At 40.3% G+C, this 23,576-nt stretch overlaps 2 long non-coding RNA genes across 8 annotated transcripts in view; one reads left to right on the plus strand and one right to left on the minus strand.

Moving 5' to 3' along the window:
* Positions 1–23,576, plus strand: part of LOC147361435 (uncharacterized) — a 421,857-nt gene that overhangs the window by 327,132 nt on the left and 71,149 nt on the right. The gene's annotated exons all lie outside the window — the stretch shown is intronic.
* Positions 11,078–15,565, minus strand: LOC147361436 (uncharacterized). Its single transcript, XR_015137913.1, has 2 exons — positions 12,235–15,565; positions 11,078–11,172 (listed from the first exon to the last, which is right to left on the minus strand). It is a non-coding gene; the product is annotated as an uncharacterized LOC147361436 (long non-coding RNA).

Consider the following 23,576-nt stretch of genomic DNA (forward strand, 5'->3'; position numbering starts at 1 on the left):
AAGAGATCTCTTCAAGAAAATTTGAGATACCAAGGGAACGTTTCATGCAAAGATGGGCTCGATAAAGGACAGAAATGGTATGGACCTAACAGAAGCAGATGATATAAAGAAGAGGTGACAAGAATACACAGAAAAACTATACAAAAAAGATCTTCATGACCCAGATAATCACGATGGTGTGATCACTGACCTAGAGCCAGACATCCTGGAATGTGAAGTCAAGTGGGCCTTAGGAAGCATCACTACGAACAAAGCTAGTGGAAGTGATGGAAATCCAGTTGAGCTATTTCAAATCCTGAAAGATGATGCTGTGAAAGTGCTGCACTCAATATATATATATATATACATACACACACACACCAGCAAATTTAGAAAAAAAAAATATATATATATATACACCAGCAAATTTAGAAAACTCAGCAGTGGCCACAGTACTGGAAAAAGGTCAGTTTTCATTCCAATCCCAAAGAAAGGCAATGCCAAAAAATGCTCAAACTACCTCTCAACTCCACTCATCTCACAATGCTAGTAAAGTAATGCTCAAAATTCTCCAAGCCAGGCTTCAGCAATACGTGAACCATGAACTTCCAGATGTTCAAGCTGGTTTTAGAAAGGGCAGAGGAACCAGAGATCAAATTGCCAACATCTGCTAGATCATTGAAAAAGCAAGAGAGTTCCAGAAAAACATCTATTTCTGCTTTATTGACTATGCCAAAGCCTTTGACTGTGTAGATCACAATAAACTGTGGAAAATTCTGAAAGAGATGGGAATACCAGACCACCTGACCTGCCTCTTGAGAAATCTGTATGCAGGTCAGGAAGCAACAGTTAGAACTGGACATGGAACAACAGACTGGTTCCAAATAGGAACAGGAGTACATCAAGGCTGTATATTGTCACCCTGTTTATTTAACTTATATGCAGAGTACATCATGAGAAACACTGGACTGGAATAAGCACAAACTGGAATCAAGATTGCGGGAGAAATATTGATAACCTCAGATGTGCAGATGAAACCACCCTTATGGCAGAAAGTGAAGAGGAACTAAAACGCCTCTTGATGAAAGTGAAAGTGGAGAGTGAAAAAGTTGGCTTAAAGCTCAACATTCAGAAAACTAAGATCATAGCATCTGGTCCCATCACTTCATGGCAAATAGCTGAGGAAACAGTGGACACAGTGGCTGACTTTATTTTTCTGGGCTCCAAAACCACTGCAGATGGTGATTGCAGCCATGAAATTAAAAGACACTTACTCCTTGGGAGGAAAGTTATGATCAACCTAGACAGCATATTAAAAAGCAGAGACATTACTTTGCCAACAAAGGTCCGTCTAGTCAAGGCTATGGTTTTTCCAGTGGTCATGTATGGATGTGAGAGTTGGACTGTGAAGAAAGCTGAGCGCCGAAGAATTGATGCTTTGAAACTGTGGTGTTGCAGAAGAGTATTGAGAGTCCCTTGGACTGCAAGGAGATCCAACCAGTCCATCCTAAAGGAGATCAGTCCTGGGTGTTCACTGGAAGGACTGATGTTGAAGCTGAAACTCCAATACTTTGGCCACCTGATGTGAAGAGCTGACTCATTTGAAAAGACCCCTGATGCTGGGAAAGATTAAGAGCAGAAGGAGAAGGGGACAACAGAGGATGAGATGGTTGGATGGCATTACCGACTCGATGGACATGGGTTTGCGTAAACTCCGGGAGTTGGTGATGGACAGGGAGGCCTGGCGTGCTGCGGTTCATGGGGTTGCAAAGAGTCGGATACAACTGAGCAACTGAGCTGAACTGAACTGAATTTAGTAAAATTAAAACAATGTTGCTTTTATGGAATAACTATTCAAAATAATTATTTCAGTGGCCATTATATAAACTCTGCAAAAGGTAAATAAATAATACATAGAAAATATTCTTGTCTCACACATAATTACCATCGGGTTCATGACATTTCATAGATGCATGCACCTTTTTTTTGGATCAATATTAAGTTTAGTTAAGATTCTAAAAATCCACTATAGAATTTAATTATAACTTTCTTAGGTAAAATACAATGGCACATTCAGAAAAAAAAACCTAACTGATGCATTATTTGTTGAATATAAAAACTGGAATGATATTTTTGATAGTATAATTCTTAATTAAGAACCTACGAGAAACTTTTTTGAGATTAAAAACCACAAGACACAACCTCATGCCTAACTTGAAATAAAAATAGAGTGGTAGCATTTTATGAAATAGGCATCTTTTAAACCATATGTACTTCTCTAATCTCTATAGTAAAAATACCCAAATACTAGGTCTTGAAGCACTCCTTAAATTCTCAAAGATTAAATTGTGTTCAGTTTTATTTACTTACGGCTTTATTTTCAAGTAAACTTTGCTATTATAGCCTAGAAAGTGGCTGAGGTTCTCTGTCATTGAAATGAAACTAAAATTGGCTTTAGTCTCTTTCTGACATCCCGTGGGGTATTTGGTGCTGGTCCTGTGAGGTTTGAAGGTTATGGTGCCATATATTCTCCCGTTATGGCTGTCACCAAAATCCTGTCTACTTCTGTGATTGGTCTCTTCTCTTCATGTCACACTAACCCTGAAATAGCACAGAATATTTTTCATTGGGAAAATAAACTTTCAGGAATTTTATTTTTCAGTGTGTAGGTTTTGCTTTTTTTTTGGTTAAAATTATCCCTAAGTATTATTATTTTTCTTTTCTCTTTTTGGTACTATTTTAAATGGAATTATTTTCTTAATTTCATTTTCATGTTGTTAATAGCAAACATATAGGGATAGCAGTTTTGTGTGTATTGATCGTGTGTCCTACAACCTTCCTAAACTCATTTATTCTAATTTTTAATGTATTCCTTTCCTTAGGATTTTCTTTAGATTACATCTTCTGAGAATAGAAATAGTTTACTTTTTTAGTTTCTACAGTTACCTTTCTGTCCTTCCTTCTTTCCTTCCTAATTGCAAGACCCTCCAGTACAATGTTGAATAGAAGTGGCAAGGATGAATATCCTTGTCTTGTTCCTGGTCTTAGGTGGAAATATTAAATCTTTCATGTAATGACGTTGCTGCTGCTGCTGCTAAGTTGCTTCAGTCGTGTCCGACTCTGTGTGACCCCATAGATGGCAGCCCACCAGGCCCCACCGTCCCTGGGATTCTCCAGGCAAGAGTACTGGAGTGGGGTGCCATTGCCTTCTCCCAAAGGTGTGGGGTTTTTAGAGATACCCTTTATCAGACTGAAAGTTCCCAGCTATATCTGTTTCATTGAGTGTTACTTTATCATGAAGGGGTATTGAATTTTTTCAAATGTTTTCCCTAAACATATCGAGGTGATCATGTGTTTTGTTTTTTATTAATAAGATGTTTTATAGAGACCGTTTTTTTTATGTTAAAACAGCATTGCATTCCTGGGATAAAACCCACTTGCTCACAGTACATGCTCTTTTTTATATGTTTTGTTGGATTCATTCTGGTAGTATTTTACTGTGCATTTTGAGTCTTTATCTGTAAGTGATTTGGGCCTATAGTTTTCCTGTTTTTTTTTTCCCCCGCGAGAGTAGTGGGGCATCTGGTTTTGTCAAAACTTGCTTTTTAAGAGAATCCAGAGTTGAGGAAGGTAGTAAAACCTCATTTTCAGCTGCTGAGATATTAATCCTACCTCTGGTACCCAATTTACTCTCACATTCAATGATATTTATTGTGAATCCACCATCCATACTTCTGCTCTATGTTTTGGGAATTTGGCTATTGTAAATAGCGCTGCAATGAACATTGGGGTGGTGGTTGTTCAGTTGCTGAGTTGTGTCCGACTCTTTGCGACCCCATGGACTGCCTCATGCCAGGTTTCCCTGTCCTCCGTTATCTCCTGGACTTTGCTCAAGTTCATGTTCATTGAGTCAGTGATCCTATCTAACCATCTCTTCCTCTGCTGCCCTCTTCTCCTTTTGTCTTCAATCTTCTCCAAACATCAGGGTCTTTTCCAGTGAGTCGGCTCTTCACATCAGGTGGCTAAAGTTTTGGAGCTTCAGCTTCAGCATCAGTCCTTCCAATGAATATTCAGGGTTGATTTCCTTTAGGATGGACTGGTGATGAACATTGGGGTGCATGTGTCTTTTAGAATTACGGTTTTCTCAGGGTATATGCCCAGTAGTGGGATTGCTGGGTCATATGGTAGCTCTATTTTTAGTTTTTTAAAAGAACCTCCATGCTTTTCTCCATAGTGACTGTATCAATTTATGAATGGATAAAGAAGATGTGGTACCTATATACAACAGAATATTACACAGCCATAAAAAGGAACAAAATTGTGTCATTTGTAGAGACGTGAATGGACCTAGAGTCTGTCATACAGAGTGAAATAAGTCAGAAAGAGAAAATCAAATATTGTATATTAATACATGTATGTGGAATCTAGAAAAATATCAAAGATGAACCTGTTTGCAGGGCAGGAACAGAAACACAGATGTAGAGAATGGATGTGTGAACACGGAAGGGAAGCAGAGGTGGGATGAATTGGAAGACTGGGGTTGACAGATATCCACTACCATGTGTAAAATAGACAGATAGTGGGAACCTGCTGTAATAGCACAGGGAGCTCAGCTCAGTGCTCTGTGGGAAGAGGGTGGGGTGGGAGGGAGAACAAAGAGGGAGGGGATATATGTATACATATAGCGGATGCACTTCATTGTACAGCAGAAACTAACACACCATTGTAAAGCAACTATGCCCCAATAAAAAAAGAAATAAATAAAAATTAACTAATAAATAAAAGTTATGTCAAGGCTAGTAAGTGATTGAGAAACAAAGCATGGTAAGGGAAAAGAAGTGAAGAAGTTGGAGAGGGAGCTTAGGTAGAGTCATTAAGGAAATCTTCTTCATGAAGTGGCATGTAAGTAAGACCTGGATGAAGTTAAGGCATGAGTTGTGTGAACATCTGGGGAAAGAATTCTCCAGATAGGGGAAACAATAAGTACCAAATCTGAGACAGGTGTGTTTGAGGATTGAAAAAGAGCTCAGTAGAACTGGGATAGAGTCATCAGGTAGAATTAGCTGCACACACTGAAAATTATATTTACAAAAGTGGCTTAATCCAATGGGAGGGCTTCCCATGTGGCGCTAGTGGTAAAGGAATCTGCCTGCCAGTGCAGGAGATGTAAGAGACAGGGATTCTATCCCTGGGTCAGGAAGATCCTTTAAAGGAGGGCATGGCAACCCACTCCAGTATCCTTGTCTGGAGAATCCCACAGACAGAGGAACCTGGTGGGCTACAGTCCATAGGGTTGCAAAGAGTTGGACACGACTGAAGTGACTTAACATACACTCATACAATGAAATGGGGATTTTATTTGCATTAGGTACACAAACTGATACAGAAGCTCCATGATACCATTGGGAACCCAGATCCTTTCTAGCTTTTCTCTCAACCAATCTTAGCCTAAATTCAATGCACATTTTGCCCTGTGATAAAGATGGTTGATCTACTCCTGTTTTCCCTGCTGGCTTTCAGGCAGGGAGAAAGTAAAAAACGAAAATTCAAAGGCCTCATGAGAACTGAGTCCATTTCTTTAAAGGTTTTATCTACTTATTTTCCAGCTGGGAAGCTATTCAGCAACTTATGCTTATTGGCCATGAATTAGCTGTATCACGTGAACACCCTAGCTGTAAAGAAGGAGATGTGTGGCCCTGTGAGCAATGTGTTTTTAGATAGGTGAATTACCTACCCTCCTAACATGAAGATAGTTTCAGTAGGAAAATAGGAAAGAATAGATATTGAGGAGACAATTAGCAGTCTCTGCCCCGTGAGGTTAGAAATGTGTAGGAGCTAGATAATTCAGCAGCTTACAAATTAGGTCTAGGTCTTTGGGTTTTATTGAGTGACATGAAGAGCTTTAGCCTCTTGTGCAAGGTGTCACGTGCTATGACTTACATATTGCTTTAGCCTGGGCTTTAGATCAAGTTTTGTATAGAAGTAGTTTATCCATGAACTAAGCAGGAGTGTGCGATCAGAGTGAGTAAAATAGGGAAAGGAAGGAACTTCTCATAGCTGGGAAAATCAGAATCTCACTGAATCTGAAGGTACTCCATACCAGGGGGTTATCACCAATCCACTTAACACTGCCTGTGGGGTTCCTATTGCTCTCCGACAGGAAGCAGATTCAGTTCCAAAACCTGATCCTCAGGAATTGCTTTCTTGGACTATTTCTGATAGCAACTCTCTTATCCTAAAACCAGAGCCTTAGATGAAAGCTTACTGAATCTAGTTTCTTTAGGAAATGAGTAGGTGTGACAGATTGGGGGGAATAAAATAGAGGGAAAGCCAACACAGGCGTGTATTATAAAACTTAGTATTTTTGAGAGAGAACCAACTGTCCTCAGTCGTTTTAGGATTTTCTACAGGATAGTAAAGGGTGAATCTTACAAGTCTATTGAAGGGATGAATAGAAGATCCTTTTATATATTGGCTTTCAAGCCCCATTACTTGAGTGTTGCCTTGTGGGATACTAACTCACCTACACTTCTGAGTTTCTTCTGCTTGACTGCTAGGAGGACTTCGTTTTCCAAACAGAAAGTGGAAGTTTGAGTCATTCAATCGTGTCCAGCTCTTTGATGCAAAAGAGTATATCTGGCCAGGCTCCTCTGTCCATAGGGATTCTCTAGGCAAGAATATGGGAGTGGGTTGCCATTCCCTTTTCCAGGGGATCTTCCTGACCCAGGGATCAAATCTGGGTTTCCTGCATTGCAGGCAGATTCTTTACCATCTGAGCCACAAGGAAAGCATCTGAGATCATTTGGGATGGAGGCAAAGGGTATAGAACAAATCTAAACCGATGTACTTTTGTCATGAAGGAAGACAAAATTTGCAAAGAGGAGATAATCTCTGTTCACTGGCAACTCTTAGAAGTGAAAGTGGGGATATTTAATATCTATTGTCTTCAGTTCCTTGTCTTGGTCAGATTTGAAGCTAATAGGAAATGTCCTTAAGAGCTTCCTGTAGATATTTGTGCTTTCTTGCCAGCCAGAGGTCTAGATACACAGTTTTTATACAATGCAAGTGGATGCCTGGTGACTAGGCAACCTGTGGAAACTGTCTCCAGCATAGTATCTCCAGTGAAATGTCTGCACAGGAGAAGAATGCCATTGTGTCTGGGAAACAAGGAAGTGAAATGGTGTAGCACTGAGTGCTGCTTCATGATTCTTCCAGTGAATGGTGAGACCTAGAGGAAGGATGCTAATTTGCTGTGAGTGCATGTCTAGGTAGAGCCAAAGATGGGGGAAATCTGAGCTCACTACCTTGGGTATCAGGAGTAGGGTGAAGAAAACCAAAGGATAGATAGAGAAAGCAACTATGATCACCTACTCGGTGGATGACGTTATGAACAAGGCAAGAGGCCATTCAGGAGTAAACATATAAAGAGTCAAGGTTACCAGTAAGATAAGGGACTGAGCATCCTCAGATGAATAGCAGGCTCCTATGGTATCTCCCAAAATAGGGTCCCTCTCCCATCGGCACTGGAGCTAAAAATAGTTTATTGTGGGGGATCTGCTTACTCACCAGGTGAAAAGGCAAATGTGTTTATTTGATGGTAAGAAGGCAAAGCCAAAATCCCAGTTTTGCTCATCACAATGTTTATTTTTATACTTCTGGTAATGCTTATATCCACCTTCTCAGATCCTGGCTGTCGTATGCAGAATAATGGGCTTTCAAAGATATCCAAATTCTAATCTCTGAAATAGATGAATACATGATCTTGCAATGGTTAGCAAAAAGGGCTTTGTACATGTAATTAAGAATTGTGAAATGGGGTAATGATTTTTGATTATCTAAGTAGAGTCCATGTAATCTCACAGTTCTTTTAGGAAGGAGAGAGAAAGTGAGGGTCAATGAAGGAGATATGATCATGGCATCAGACATCAAAGTGAGAGGGAGATTTGAATGTGTTCAGTTTCAGGCTTTGAAGATGCAGGAAGGGTACCATGGAAGTTAGGTGGCCTCTAGAAGCTAGAAAAAAAAAAAAAAGCTTAAGCAAAAGATTCTCCATGAGAACCAGAAAGGCTTAACTCCACTGACATCTTATCTTTAGCCCAGTGAGGCAAATTTCAGATGTTGACCTTCAGGATTGTAAGATAAATTTGCGATGTTTTAATGGCAGCCCACTCCAGTGTTCTTGCCTGGAGAATCCCAGGGACGGGGGAGCCTGGTAGGCTGCCGTCTATGGGGTCGCACAGAGTCGGAAACGACTGAAGTGACTTAGCATAGCCATTAAATTTGTAGTAATTTGTTTCAGAGCCAAAAGAAATTATGATGACCAATATCTGTTTACTACTGCTGGAATTTCTCACTTTCCTTTTCAGTATTCTAAGGTATAGAACCAGCTATACTTCAGATATTTCTTCCTAGATATAATTTTTTGGTAGACATTCTCCCCCTCTCCACTCTAATGAACTAGGCTGAGCAATGAGAAGTTGGAAGAGTCCCTTTATATCTGTTGCTTGTGCCAAAACTGTTTCTATGCAACTAGCACTCACCTTTCTACTTGAGTTTGATCTGAAACATACTTCTCAACTTTCTAGAGTCAACAATGCTATCAATGCAGAAGACAGTCCTTGTACAAATTAAAAACTCTAGTGCCAGAGTATCCAGGAGCCCAAATGCCCATGTTCATAAGTATCAGGGCAGGGTCCAGAAGATTAGTCTTCCTATCCCCAAATCCACAACAGAAAGGTCTGTTAGAAAAAAATCCTTTTCTCCTCGTTTCCCTTCCCTTCTCCTAAGAGTGTAATCTTTTCCTTCATTACACCAAGAGTCGATTTTCTGTCCTCCTCTGTGTGGTGTTCTGTTGCTGTCCTCTGAGATAGGAAAGAGATACCAGTTTGTCCAACAGTCTGTTCTACCTTCTTTAAGGACAAGTACCACAGTATTAATCTTTGTGTTTTCAGTACTAGCAAAGAAGAGACACTCAGCAAATATGTGTTGAACAGCATCCAAAATTCCACCTTTGTCAATGTGCTTGGTACCCTGAAGTCTTGTAAATCCTTGGAGCCTCTTGTTAAAATGTAAATATTCTTTTGAGAAATGAATTTGTGACTCTTATCTCCCAATGTCTTGAAGGAAATTAATTGCTCACTAAACTCAAGACCCACTGGAAATAGAATACTGCCATTTATTAAGCATCTTTGCATCCAACATGCTTGGTTTTTATTGCCTTATTTACACCTCCCAATAACCCTACACAGACTCATTCTCCCCATTTTACAGATAACAAAAGAGAAGCTCACAGACATGTAGCTCACAGAGACGCTAATGTTCTTTCTGCTTTACCTCACTGAAAGGAAAGAAGTGCATTTTGAGGAAGAATGCGGTGTGACACAAATATTCACCCTTCCTCTTGGCAGTTAAAAGTAGGTCAACTAAGAATAACTCCAGCAAACAATTCCATTTGAAAGTTGCCTTGGGGTTTGGCATTATCACAAGAGTAGCATTTACTAGGATTATGAATAAGATTGAAACTGAGACTGAACAAGGTAATAATTTTGGTCACAGAGCCATCTCTGAGTTCTTCACTTCATCCTTAACTTCCATCCTAGGTAATGCTCCAAATATAGCTCTCACAAAACATATGTCTTGCTATCACTGATTCTTTTTAGAAGGAAAAATAATCAGTTATCCTCACGTCGCATTATTCTACTTACCACAATCAGAGTTTCTGGGTCTATGGGACATCTTAGTACAGTTGGTACTTCCGATTATCTTTTCTGGTTCTTCCACCCTGCCCCCCTGTCCCTTTATTTCAACATCTTGGTGTTTGGAAGTGTTCTCCAAACTCAGCAAAAGTATGACTAAGTAATTCACCTGGTATTTCTAATATACATATATTTAGTGTTTGTTTATTTGGCTGCATCAGATTTTAGCTTCTGCACACAGGCTTTCTGGTTGCCCTGCATGTGGGATCTTAGTTTCCCCAGCCAGGGATCGAACCTGCATCTCCTGCATTGGAAGGCAAATTTCTTTTCTTTTTTTTTTTTTATTAGAGGATAATTGCCTTACAATATTCTGGTGGTCTCTGCCGTACATCAGTGAGAATCAGTCATAATTATATGTATATCCCTTCCCTCTTGAGCCTCCTTCCCCCCACCATATCCCACCCTCTAGGTCATCACACAGCACCAGGCTGGGCTCTCGTGCGACACAGCACTTCCCGCCAGCTATCTGTTTCACACGTGATAGTGCACATTCGTCATGAAGTAAGTCAGAAAGAGAAAAACAAATACCGTACGTTAATGCACACATGTGGAATCTAGAAAAATAGTACTGATGAACCTATTTACAGAGAAGAAATGGAGACACAGATGTAGAGAATGGACTTGTCGACATAACCGGGGAGGGAGAGGCTGGGAGAAATTGAAAGGTGGATTCTTAACCACTGGGCCACCAGGGAAGTCCCTCTAATATTTTTCTTTAGACTGTTTTAGTTTCATATTTTTGAGCTCTGTGATTTTTAAATCTAAAAGAGTTTGAACAAGACTCTTTGACTCAGAGTGATTAACTCTTTCCAAGTTAAACTGGGCTTCAGAGGCAGTCTTATAGTTAAACTTGCCTTCTTGTCAAAGACACAAGTATTGACAAAGCACTTTCTGAATTACTACGGTTTTCAGAAGAGAAAGGGATATGGTAGAAATTTCTTCTTTCTAAAGAACATCTGTATGTTAAGAAATCCCCACTAATAAAAAAGTGGTCCATTTCTATTGTTTTGTAAGGAAGGCTGATATTAAAGTGATATCAGTTGGAATATATAGTTCAAAGTTTGGCTTTATTAAAATTTCTTTTTTTCATATCTTGCAAGAATTTTTATTAAAAATAGAACATTTATTGTATTGGAAAAAAACAGCACTTGTAATAGTGTTATAAGGAGTAAGAAGGGGATGACATCAGCAAGATGCCTTAAATAGGAGGTTCCAGTCCTCATGCCCCACAGAAACACAAATTTAACAACCATTTGCAGATACAGATACTGTCATGAGAGCTCTGGAATTCAGATGAAAGATTATGGCACCTCTGTGAAGCATAAACAATTTTAAAAAAATTGAAAAGTGTAATAAGAACAGTTTTATTTCACCCACATCACCTCTCCCCCAGGCTGCACAGCGTAGCACTTGAAAGAGGTCATCTCAGGCACAAATTCTGCACAGGAAAGAGAGAACAGCATTAATGTTTGACTTCCTTAAACTCTGGGTACCTGAGATGTTTGCTTCTGTCATCCTCACCCAGAACACTAAGGTGGCACACCTAGATACCCAAGGGGTAGCTGAGAACATAGCAAATGGGCAAGGACTCTTAACAGCCAGTGGGCAGGTCTTGATAGCTGGCCTGAGGCCCTGAAAGCAGCCTTCAGTGACAGGTCTGCTCACCTGAGGACCCAGCAGCAGACCTGCCTCCCTATGGACCATGGGAGCCAACTGCCTGCAGCCTGCCAGCTGGCCCACTCTGAATCTCTGGCCAGAGTATCTGCTGAAATCCAGCTAAGGACAAGAAAAGATGACTGGTTTTTCAAATGTGCAGACACTGACACAAGGCTACAAGGGCCATAGAATCAGGGAAACATAACACCATTGAAGAAGCAAAGTAAAGCTCTAACAGTGACCTTAAAGAAATGGAGCTCTAAGAACTGCCTGACAAAGAAATCAAAATAACAGTCTTAAATTCAGTGAACTATAAAAAAAAATAGACAGCTAAACAAAATCATGAAAACAAGGCATGAAGCAAGATGTGTAGTTTAGCAAAGAGGTAGAGACCAGAAAAAAAGAAAAACGAATTCTGAACCTGAAGAATACAATGACTGAACTGAAAAAAAATAATACAGAGCTTCTATAGCAGACTTGACCAAGCAGAGAATCAACAAATGCAAAAATAAGTTGTTTGAGAATATCCTGGGGCGGGGCAGCGCATAAAAATAAGGATTAAAAAAAAGCAAAGAAAGCCTATGAGACTTATAGAATAAGGTCAACAGAATCTAAGTACACATCATGATATCCCCAAAAGCAAAAGAGAAAAAGAGAGGGGCATATTTAAAGAAATAATGGTGGAAAACTGCCATCCAGATTAATGAATCCATATTAAACATCCAGATTAATGAATCCCAAAGGATCCCAAATAGACTAAAGTCTACACTGAGACACATTATAATTAAATTTCAAAAGACAAAGAGTTTTTAAAGTAGCAAAAAAAAAAAAAAAAGCTACTCACCTGGAAACTCCCAGAAGATGATCCATAAATTTCTCAGCAGAAACCCTGCCAAACTGGGAAGAGTGGGAGACATATATATTAAAAAAAAAAACAAAAAACAAAAAAAACCCACCTGCCAACTAAGATTACTATAGATAGCAAAACTATATTTTACAGATAAATGTGAGAAAAAGACTTCTCCAGAGAAACAAAAACTTGAAAGAGTTCATTACCACTGTAAGAAGTGCTATAGGGAGTTCTTGAAGTTGAAATGAAAAGATGCCAACCAGTAACACAAAAGTATAGGACAGTATAAATCTCACCAGAAAAGTAACTGTACAGACAAATATACAGCAATGTACTACTGATAGGGTGATACATGGGTCACTTTTAACCCTAGTATAAAAGTTAAAAGTGTTAAGAATAACTACACTGGGAGATATTGCAGGTTTCATTCCAACCACTGCAATAAACCAAGTCACACAACTATGGCTTCCCTTGTGGCTCACCTGGTAAAGAATCTGCCTGCAATATGGGAGAACTGGGTTTGATCTTTGGGTTGGGAAGATCCCCTGGCGAAGGGAAAGGCTACGCACTCCAGTATTCTGGCCTGGAGAATTCCAGGGACTGTATAGTTCATGGGGTCTCAAAGAGTCAGACATGATTGAATGAGTTTCACTTCATTTGCCTTAATTTAAAAATAGTTTTTCACTGGTTAGTCTCCTGTAGTCCAGTGGTTAGGGCTCCAGACATCCACTGCAGTGGTCACAGGTTCGATCCCTGGTTGGGGAACTAAGATTCTGCATGCTGCACCACAGCGTCAAAAAATGAAAAAAAAAAAAAAAAAAAGTTTTCTGCTGAAAAATAATAAACATCATCTGAGTCTTCAGTGAATCGTAATGTTTTTGCTGGTAGAGGGTCTTGCCTCAGTGTGATGTCTGTTGACTGATTAGGGTGGTGGTTGCTGAAGGACAGGTCTGACAATTTTTAAAATAAGACAGCATTGAAGTTTGCTGCTTCAATTGACTCTTCTTTTCATGAGCTTCCCTGATGAAAGACGCTCAAATGGTAAAGTGTCTGCCCGCAATGTGGGAGACCTGGGTTCGATCTCGGGAAGATCCTCTGGAAAAGGAAATGGCAACCCACTCTGGTACTCTTGCCTGGAAAATCCTATGGACAGAGAAGCCTGGTAGGCTACAGTCCATGGGGTCGCAAAGAGTTGGGTATGACTGGGTGTTTTCACTTTCACTTTCTTTCTTTTCATGAGTGATTTCTCTGTACCAAGTAATGTTTAAAAAAAAAAAAAGTATTTGGCTGCATCAGGTCTTTGGCATGAGGGATCTAGTTCTCTGACCAGGGATTGAACCCAGACTCCCTGCATTGGTAGTGTGGAGTTTTAGCCACTGGACCACCAGGGAAGTCCCCCTTGCATTATAGTTCCCCCCATAGTGCTGTTTGATAGCAATTTGAAGAAAGCTGAGCGCCGAAGAATTGATGCTTTTGAACTGTGGTGTTGGAGAAGACTCTTGAGAGTCCCTTGGACTGCAAGGAGATCCAACCAGTCCATTCTGAAGGATATCAGCCCTGGGATTTCTTTGGAAGGGATGATGCTGAAGCTGAAACTCCAGTACTTTGGCCACCTCATGCGAAGAGTTGACTCATTGGAGAAGACTCTGATGCTGGGAGGGATTGGGGGCAGGAGGAGAAGGGGACGACAGAGGATGAGATGGCTGGATGGCATCACCGACTCCATGGACGTGAGTTTGAGTGAACTCCGGGAGATGGTGATGGACAGGGAGGCCTGGTGTGCTGCGATTCATGGGGTCTCAAAGAGTTGGACACGACTGAGTGACTGAACTGAACTGAACCCACAGTAGAATTTCTTTCAAAATTGGAATCAATCATCTCTGACCCTGTTGCCACTCAACTAATTTAATGTAATATATTCGAAGTCCTTTGTTGTCATTTCAACAATCTTCACAGCATCTTCACTGGTAGATTTCATCTCAAGAAACCACTTTCTTTGCTCATCATAGGAAGCAACTCCTCATCAGTGAAAGTCTCATCATGAGATTTGCAGCAATTCAGTCTCGTGTTCAGGCTCCACTTCTAATTCTACTTTTCTTACTGTTTCTACCACATCTGCAGTTACTTCCTTCACTGAAGTGTTGGACCCCCCAAGATCATCCATGAAGGTAGTAATAAACTTCCAAAATTCCTCTAATTGTTAGTATTTTGATTTCTTCCCATGAATGATGAATGCTCTTTATGGCATCTAGAATGGCAAATCCTTTCTGGGAGACTTTCAGTTGACCTTGCCTAAATCCATCAGAAGAATCACTATATACAGCAGCTATAGCCTTACAAAATGTGCTTGTCTTAAATAATCAAGATCTGGAGGTCAGAATTACTTCTTGATTCATAGGCTTCAGAAGAGACATTGTAGTAGAAGACACAGTGCCTGGCAACACATTCCTATATGTTATCTGAAAAGTATATTATCAATATTAGTCACTGCATAATAAAAGAAACATCTTTATTTATCGTATTTACATCATGAGCTCACTGATTTGTAGTTCCTTCTAATAAAAAAGACCCTCTGTTTTCTAAATCATTAGAGTTATATTTTAATGTTTTAACTCTTAATACTGTTTACATTGTAATACTAGAAAATCTCTCTAAAGCCATCTCCAGGGTTCAGAATTAAGGGGTGAAGGTAGTATGTACAGGATGTTATTTATCAGGGCTTTAGCCTCTGAGGTAATAAAGAGATTTCCTTTTTAAGAAATTTAGCATATAAAATAGTCCAAGCAGATACTATGAAGGCACAATTCTGCCACAATCCAGAGAGCTTAATTGCCATGCTGTGGATAGGTATCAGAACTGATACCATCAAAACAGAGTCAGTGGGAATTTAATGGACTCTGTTCTAAGAGTAAACTTGTAATCTGTCCCCAGGGCTATCCTAACATCTTTAGTGCACCAAGTTAATTTAGCCAATAAATGTTCTATGGAACTCAAAATCTGTTAAAAATAATGTTTTTGTCTCATCTGCAGTGACAGTGATGTAAGTGTGTTGATGGGTGGTAAGCCATTGTTGCCAAAATAAAAGGGACAGAGAGTCACAAAAATGATTCCAAATCCATTCCCAAGTTCAGACCAAGCAGAGGTAAATAGTAACCATACATATGAGAGATAAAATGGGAACTCTGGAGAGTGGGGTCCATTTTATCACTCAAGAAAGTGAGATTCAGGGATCACAAGGATAAGTAGTATTGTGGTACTTCATCCATGGTCCTAGGGGCACGAGCAGGTCTATAGAACATCCTGGGAAATGCCTTAGGAAAAAAAAAAAAAAGGAGCATAAAAGTACATGAAATATTGTCATATGTACATTCAGATGAGGTGGTAGATGGAAAAGTTATTTTTAAAATAGGCAGTCTTGGTAGATGGCTAAGATTGCATTATCAGACTTTAAATTCTCTCCTAGGGCTAGATCTGTGAGTCTGAGTCTCTATGGAATCACCTAGATGCCCGCAAGTTTACTTTGTGTTCTCCTGTCTTATTGCATTGTAAACCAGAGATAAGCACTTCAAGGCTGTGTTGTTTTCTGGAAAACTGAAAAGAAGTGAGGCTTTCCTTTCATTTTAAACTTTTGTGGCTGAAGAGGAATGCCTGGGTAACAAACGGTTTTCAGCAAAACCTCCATGTTTAAAAATCTCCATGTATTAATCATTCCCTGGAAGGATAAACAAAGCCATGAAGAGATTATTGGGCTTGAGAAATTTACCTTACATCTCAAATTATTTTGCTTGAAGGCAGGGAATAGAAGAGTCTGTAATCTAAAGGGAAGGAGCTGTTGATAAGCTAAAAGACAAAGATAGTAGAAAAGAAAATATTCTTGCTCCATTTTAAAAAGACTAAGTGAATGAAACTGACATTTCAATTTTGACAAACACTGCTACAGAGATTATTAAAAAGATGAACCTCTGCCATATTTGTATTTGTATGCCTTCAAAAGTAATATAAAAGGACAGATTCCTCAAATAGCTCATCTTTGGGTTAAGGTTGTTATTTATGTTCTACAAAACCAATTTCCTTTTTGGTAAGAAATGAGCTATGCTTTAAAATATGACGCTTAGATTTTTGTAATTATTTTCTGCCTCAGGATTAGTCTTATGAATTAGGACTCAGGAATATAGAGATCCAATGACAGTTGAGATGGTCCTTACTGGCTGTAAGCTTCTGGGCAAATCCATCCAACTTTAAGAACCTCACTGACTCCATTTGCAAAATGGAAATAATCATCTCACTCAATCCACCCACAACAGAGACTCTAGACCATCTATCTTTTGGTATAAAATGTTCAGCATCAAGCTCTAGGATATAGGCTTTGATAAAACTTTTATATGTGAAGTCACTTTGAAAGTTTAAAGAGCTAAACAGAATTGAGAAATCATTATATCAAATTTTTGAGGAAAGGGTAAACATGAATAATTATTACTCTATTCAGAGTACAGAAAATATTAGAATATTATTTTTTATTTGTTGGAACATTTATTTACTAAAAAGGTATCTGCATATACTTATATGATAAGTGAGACAAAATGAAGCTTCAGCTCCCCTATATTCAATTTCCCCATGGAAAGGCAGGCACTGGATGAGGGTCAAATATATAGCTGGAAATGACAACCCACGCCAGTACTCTTGCCTGGAAAATCCCAGGGACAGAGGAGCCTGGTGGGCTACAGTCCTTTGGTTTGTAAGAGTTGCCCATGACTGAGCATGCATGCATGTGATGTGAGATAGCTACACACATATATATATATATACATAGTTAGTACAGTTGCTCAGTCGTGTCCAACGCTTTTGTGACCCCATGGTTTGCAGCATGCCAGGCTTCCCTGACCATCACCAATTCCTGATGCCTACTCAAACTCATGTCTATTGTGTCAGTGATGCCATCCAACCATCTCCTCCTCTGTCATCCCCTTCTCCTGCCTTCAATCTTTCCTAGCATCTGAGTTGGTTCTTCACATCAGGTGGCCAAAGTATTGGAGTTTCAGCTTCAACATCAGTCCTTCCGATGAACACCCAGGACTGATCCCCTTTAGGATGGACTGGTTGGATCTCCTTGCAGTCCAAGGGACTCTCAAGAGTCTTCTCCAACACCACAGTTCAAAAGCATCAATTCTTCCGTGCTCAGCTTTCTTTATAGTCCAGCTCTCACATCCATATATGACTACTGGAAAAACCATAGCTTTGACTAGATGGACTTTTGTTGGTAAAGTAATGTCTCTGCTTTTTAATATGCTGTCTAGGTTGGTCATAGCTTTTCCTCCAAAGGGCAAGTGTCTTTTAATTTCATGACTGCAATCACCATCTGCAGTAACTTTGGAACCCACCAAAATAAAGTCTCTCACTGTTTCCATTGTCCCCGCATCAATTTGCCATGAAGTGATGGGACCAGATGCCATGATCTTAGTTTTCTGAATGTTGAGTTTTAAGCCAACTTTTTCACTCTTTCACTTTCATCAAGAGGCTCTTTAGTTCTTTGCTTTCTGCCATAAGAGTGGTGTCATCTGTGTATCTGAGGTTATTGATATTTCTCCTGAAAATCTTGATTCCAGCTGGTGCTTCATCCAGCCTGGCATTTTGCATGATGTACTCTGCATATAAGTTAAATAAGCAGGGTGACAATATACAGCCTTGATGTACTCCTTTCCCAATTTGGAACTAGTCTGTTGTTTCATGTCCGGTTCTAACTGTTGCTTCTTGACCTGCATACAGATTTCTCAGGAGGCAGGTCAGGTGGTCTGGTATTCCCATCTCTTGAAAAATTTTCCACAGTTTGTTGTGATCCACACGGTCAAAGGCTTTGGCATAGTCAATAAAGCAAAAGTAGATGTTTTCTGGAACTCTCTTACTTTTTCAACAATCCAGTGGATATTGGCAATTTGATCTCTGGTTCCTCTGCCTTTTCTAAATCCAGCTTGAACATCTGCAAGTTCACAGTTCACGAACTGTTGAAACTTGGCTTGGAGAATTTTGAGCATTACTTTGTTAGTGTGTGACATGAGTGCAATTGTGCAGTAGTTTGAACATTCTTTGGCTTTGCCTTTCTTTGGGATTGGAATGAAAAGGAATGAAAACTGACCTTTTCCAGTCCTGTGGCCACTGCTACATTTTCCATATTTGCTGGCATATTGAGTGCAGCACTTCCACAGCATCATCTTTTAGGATTTGAAATAGCTCAACTGAAATTCCATCAACTCCACTAGCTTTGTTCATAGTGATGCTTCCTAAGGCCCACTTGACTTCACATTCCAGGATGTCTGGCTCTAGGAGAGAGATCACACCATTGTGGTTATCTGGGACATGAAGATCTTTTTTGTACAGTTCTGTGTATTCTTGCCACCTCTTCTTATGTCTTCTGCTTCTGTTAAGGTTCATATCATTTCTGTCCTTTATTGTGCTCATCTTTGCATGAAATGTTCCCTTGGTCTCTCTAATTTTCTTGAAGAGATCTCTAGTCTTTCCCATTCTATTGTTTTCCTCTATTTCTTTATATTGATCACTGAGGAAAGCTTTTTTAATCTCTCCATGCTATCCTTTGGAGCTCTGCATTCAAATGGGTATTTCTTTCTTTTTCTCCTTTGCCTTTCTCTTCTCTTCTTTTCTCAGCTATTTGTAAGGCCTTTTCAGATAACCTTTTTGCATTTCTATTTCTTGGGGATGGTCTTGATCACTGCCTCCTGTACAATGTCATGAATCTCCATCCATTGTTCTTCAGGAAATCTGTCTATCAGTTCTAATCCCTTGAACCTATTTGTCACTTCCACTGTAAAATCGTAAGGGATTTGATTTAGGTCATACTTGAATGGTCTAGTGGTTTTCCCTACTTTCTTCAATTTAAGTCTGAATTTGGATTAAGGAGTTCATGATCTGAGCCACAGTCAGCTCCCAGTCTTGTTTTTGCTGACTGTATAGAGCTTCTCCATCTTTGGCTGCAAAGAATATAATCAATCTGATTTCGGTGTTGACCATCTGGTGATGTCCATGTGTAGAGTCTTCTCTTGTATTGTTGGGAGAGGGTGTTTCTCTTGGCAAAACTCTGTTAGCCTTTGACCTGCTTCATTTTGTACTCCAAGGCCAAATTTGCCTGTTACTATAGGTAGCTCTTGACTTTCTACTTTTGCATTCCAGTCTCCTGTAATGAAGAGGACATCTTTTCTGGATGATAGTTCTGGAAGTTAGTTCTGGATGTTAGTTGAACAGTGCTTCTTCAGCATTACTGGCTGGGGCATAGACTTGCATTACTGTGATATTGAATGGTTTGCCTTGGAAACGAACAGAGATCATTCTGTTGTTTTTGAGATTGCATCCAAGTACTGCATTTCAGACTCTTTTGTTGACTATGATGGCTACTCCATTTCTTCTAAGGGATTCTTGCCCACAGTAGTAGATATAATGGTCACCTGATTTAAATTCACCCATTCCAGTCCATTTTAGTTCACTAATTCCTGAAATGCTGATGTTCACTCTTGCCATCTCCTCTTTGACCACTTCCAATTTGCCTTGATTCATGGACTTAATAGTCCAGGTTCCTATGCAATATTGCTCTTTATAGCATTGGACTTTACTTCCATCACCCGTAACATCTGCTACTGGGTGTTGTTTTTGCTTTAGGTCCATCTCTTCATTCTTTCTGGAGTTTTTTCTCCACTCTTCTCCAGTAGCATATTGGGCACCTACTGACCTGGGGAGTTCCTCTTTCAGTGTCCTATCTTTCTGCCTTTTCATACTGTTCATGGGGTTCTCAAGGCAAGAATACTGAAGTGGTTTTGCCATTCTATTTTCCAGTGGACCACATTTTGTCAGAACTCTCCACCATGACCCGTCCGTTTTGGGTGGCTCTACATGGCATGGCTCATAGTTTCATTGAGTTAGACAAGGCTGTGGTCCATGTGATAAGTTTGGTTAGTTTTCTGTGATTGTGGTTTTCATTCTGTCTGCCCTCTGATGGAGAAGGATAAGAAGCTTATGGAAGCTTCCTGATGGAAAAGATTGACTGTGGGGAAACTGGGTCTTGTTCTGAAGGGTGAGGTCAAGCTCAGTAAATCTTTAATCCAATTTTCTGATGATGGGCTGGGCTGTGTTCCCTCCCTGTTGCTTGTGGTGGAGGTAATGAAGATAATGGCGGCCTCCTTCAAAAGGTCCCATTCATGCACTGCTGCACTCAGTCCCTCTGACCCTGCAGCAGGCCACCGCCGACCTGAGACTCCTGAACACTCATGGACATGTCTGGGTCAGTCTCTTGTGGGGTCACTGCTCGTGTCTCCTGGGTCCTGGTGTGCACAAGGTTCTGTTTGTGCCCTCAAGAGTCTGTTTCCCCAGTCCTGTGTAAGTTCTCGTGGCTCTATGTTGGGGTTAATGGCAACCTCCTCCAAGAGGGCTTATGCCATACCCAAGTCTGCTGCACCCAGAGCCCCTGCCCCTGCGGCAGGCCCCTGCTGACCTGTACCTCCACAGGAGACACTCAGACGCAATGCTGGCTCAGTCTCTGTGGGTTGGGTGTGCGTTTTGTGCCCTTCTCAGGTCTGAGCAGCTCAGGCGACCAGGTGCTTGGTGAGCGCATTGTCCCTCGTGGGCCGTGCATCTTAATCACCTCCCCGGTCCCATCACCTGCTCGGTGTCTCGGGTGCATCTTGAGAGCACCATCAGGTGTGCCATGTGTCTCCTCTGGAGAGCTGATCTCAGGCTACAACCCTCCTGGCAGATGTCAGCCATCCAGGATCTCAGGAAGACTTGGTTAGCAGCGGGGAGCCTGCTTACAGCTTGGTGGAAGATTTGTCTCTGGGACTGAGATTGTAGCAGCCCTTTGCCTTCAGGCTCTGGCTGTCACAAGCATGCCTCTCTGCCTCTGGGCAGGGAGGGGCCGGTATGCAGCCAGCTAGCTCTCCTTTGGTATTTGTTCAATCCTTTGTTCTGTGAGCCCAGGCTGAGTGTTAGGTTGTTAGGTTAGAGTCTTTGCAGGAAAGTTCTTTTTCCTTCAGTTGCAGTTAGGTGTGTATTCTGTGGTTTGTTTCCTCCCAGTTATGTTGCCTTCTGAGATTCCAAAACTCCCCATAAACATGCCTGTGAGAGGGTTTCCTGCTGTGTGGAAACTTCTCCTCCTTCAAGGCTCCCTCCCCAGGACAGGCCTCAGTTCCTAACCCCTTTTTCTCTCATTTTGTCTTTTATATTTTGTCCTACCTCCTTTCAAAGAGAAGGGGCTGCCTTTCTGGGTACCCCGTGTTCTCTGCCAGTGTTCAGAAGTTGTTTTGTGGAAGTTGCTCAACATTCAAATGATCTTTTGATGAATTTGTGGGGGAGAAAGTGGTCTCCCTGTCCTATTCCTCCACCATCTTAAGCTCCAATTATATATATACATACAAATAGAAATAAAGGAATCCTTTGCAGATTGTATTAACCCTTAATCAATACATCAGATCTCTCTAACAAGTTCAAATTCCAGCTACAGGTTTTCATCTGGTGAGTTTTTCTTCCCTTATAAGCTTGTGAGTCTCTTAGGCACTTTATATCCTTTTATGGCATAGATCCAACCAGTGCCTTAGGAAAAACTAAAACAAAAGAAGTTTTTCCTAAAATGAAACAGTAACATCCTAATGGGAATCTGCAGAGATGAGAACTATGTCTTGATTGATAGTTTTTGTCATGTCTTCACTAGCTCCATAAATGACTGCCACACCCTGATTATAGTGAGTCTATATTCTAAAGGGAGTGAATACTGCTATAATCTGTTAGTCATTCTCTAAAAGATGCTTGTAAATTGGCTATGTCATTAAGTATTTATTGAGTTAGTTTTAAAGACACTTGGCAATGTATATTTATGTCATGTGAGTGTATGTTCCTTGGTTCTTTGTCTCGTCACAACAAAGATTTGGAGCAATGGACATTAAAGCCCTCGGCACGTCACAGTTCTCAGGTCTTGGACAAACCGTGCTACAGCTCTTAGGCAAATCAGTGTTACAGCTCTATTTTATTTAGAAGATAGCAGGAGAGTGAGTGAGAGAGAGAGAGAGAGAGAGAGAAAGAAAAGAGTGCACGCACGCGGGAGAGAGAGAGTCTGAGAGAAAGCGCTTTGGCTCCTCCTTTTATGTTTTTTTCCTCCACCTGGGCCTGCCCTATGCAAATTGGGCTTAGCCAGGAGTGCTGTTTGTTCTGCCTGAAGTCTTCACTCTGGTCCTCGGACCTTCCTTTGACCTTCCTTGTCTTTTAGCCACCATCATTTTGGACTCCTTTTCCCTATTCTACCTACCTAACATTTAGATTAAAGAAAAATCCATTAGGGAAGCAAGACTAGGTTTCATGAAACAAAAACAACAGACAAGGACAGACAAGTGAGCAACAAACCATGGAGTGTGTGCGTGTGCCACGTCGCCTCAGTCGTGTCCAGTTCTTTGTGACCCTATGGACTGTAGCCCACCAGGCTCCTCTGCCCATGGGATTCTCCAGGCAAGAATACTGGAATGGATTGCCATGCCCTCCTCCAGGGGCTCTTCCTGACCCAGGGATTGAACCTGTGGCTCCTGTGGCTCCTGCATTGTAGGCGGATTCTTTACCACTGAGCCATGGAGAACAAATCATAAATAAAAGAGTATGTGAATATGGGAAACATCTGATAGAAATCAGATTGGATTTTTTTTTTTTTTTGTCCACACAAAAACCTGCATATGGATATTTTTAGCACCTTCATTCAATATTGCCAAAATGTGAATGAAGCCAAGATGTCCTTCAGCAGATGAATGGAAAAATATACTCTAGTATATTCAGGGAATGAAATAATATTCAGCACTAAAAAAATTAAGCTATCAAGCCATAAAATTATATGGGGAATTCTTCTTTTCTCTTTGGAAGTATAAGTGATTTAAAATATGGTATTAGTTTCAGTTGTACAGTGTAGTGATTGGTAGGTTTTATTTATTTATTTTGGCTTTTTGTTTGTTTGCTGGTTTGATTTTTGCAGACTGCATTCTAGTATAGCTTATTACAAGATATTGAATAAAATTCCCTTTGCTATATGGTAAACCTTTGTTGCTTATCTATTTCAAATATAATGGTTTTTACATGTTAATTACATACCCTAATTTGTCCCTTTTTCCTTCCCCTTTTGGCAATCATAATAATACATCAATTTATATATAAAACAGATTCACAGGCGTAGAAAACAGATTGGGATTTGAAAAGTGAATAGGCATTGAATATATGGTGAGAGAAAGGGCAGGTCTGACAGGCAGGTTTTGAACAGTCAGGTGATAAAGTGGTTAGAGAAATGGCTACATGAAAAATCATGTTGCTTT

Source organism: Bos grunniens, chromosome 12 (genome assembly GCF_055505025.1).
Source record: "Bos grunniens cultivar Pamir isolate PY7600 chromosome 12, Bosgru_T2T1.0, whole genome shotgun sequence".
In the NCBI taxonomy this organism is placed as follows: Eukaryota; Metazoa; Chordata; class Mammalia; order Artiodactyla; family Bovidae; genus Bos; species Bos grunniens.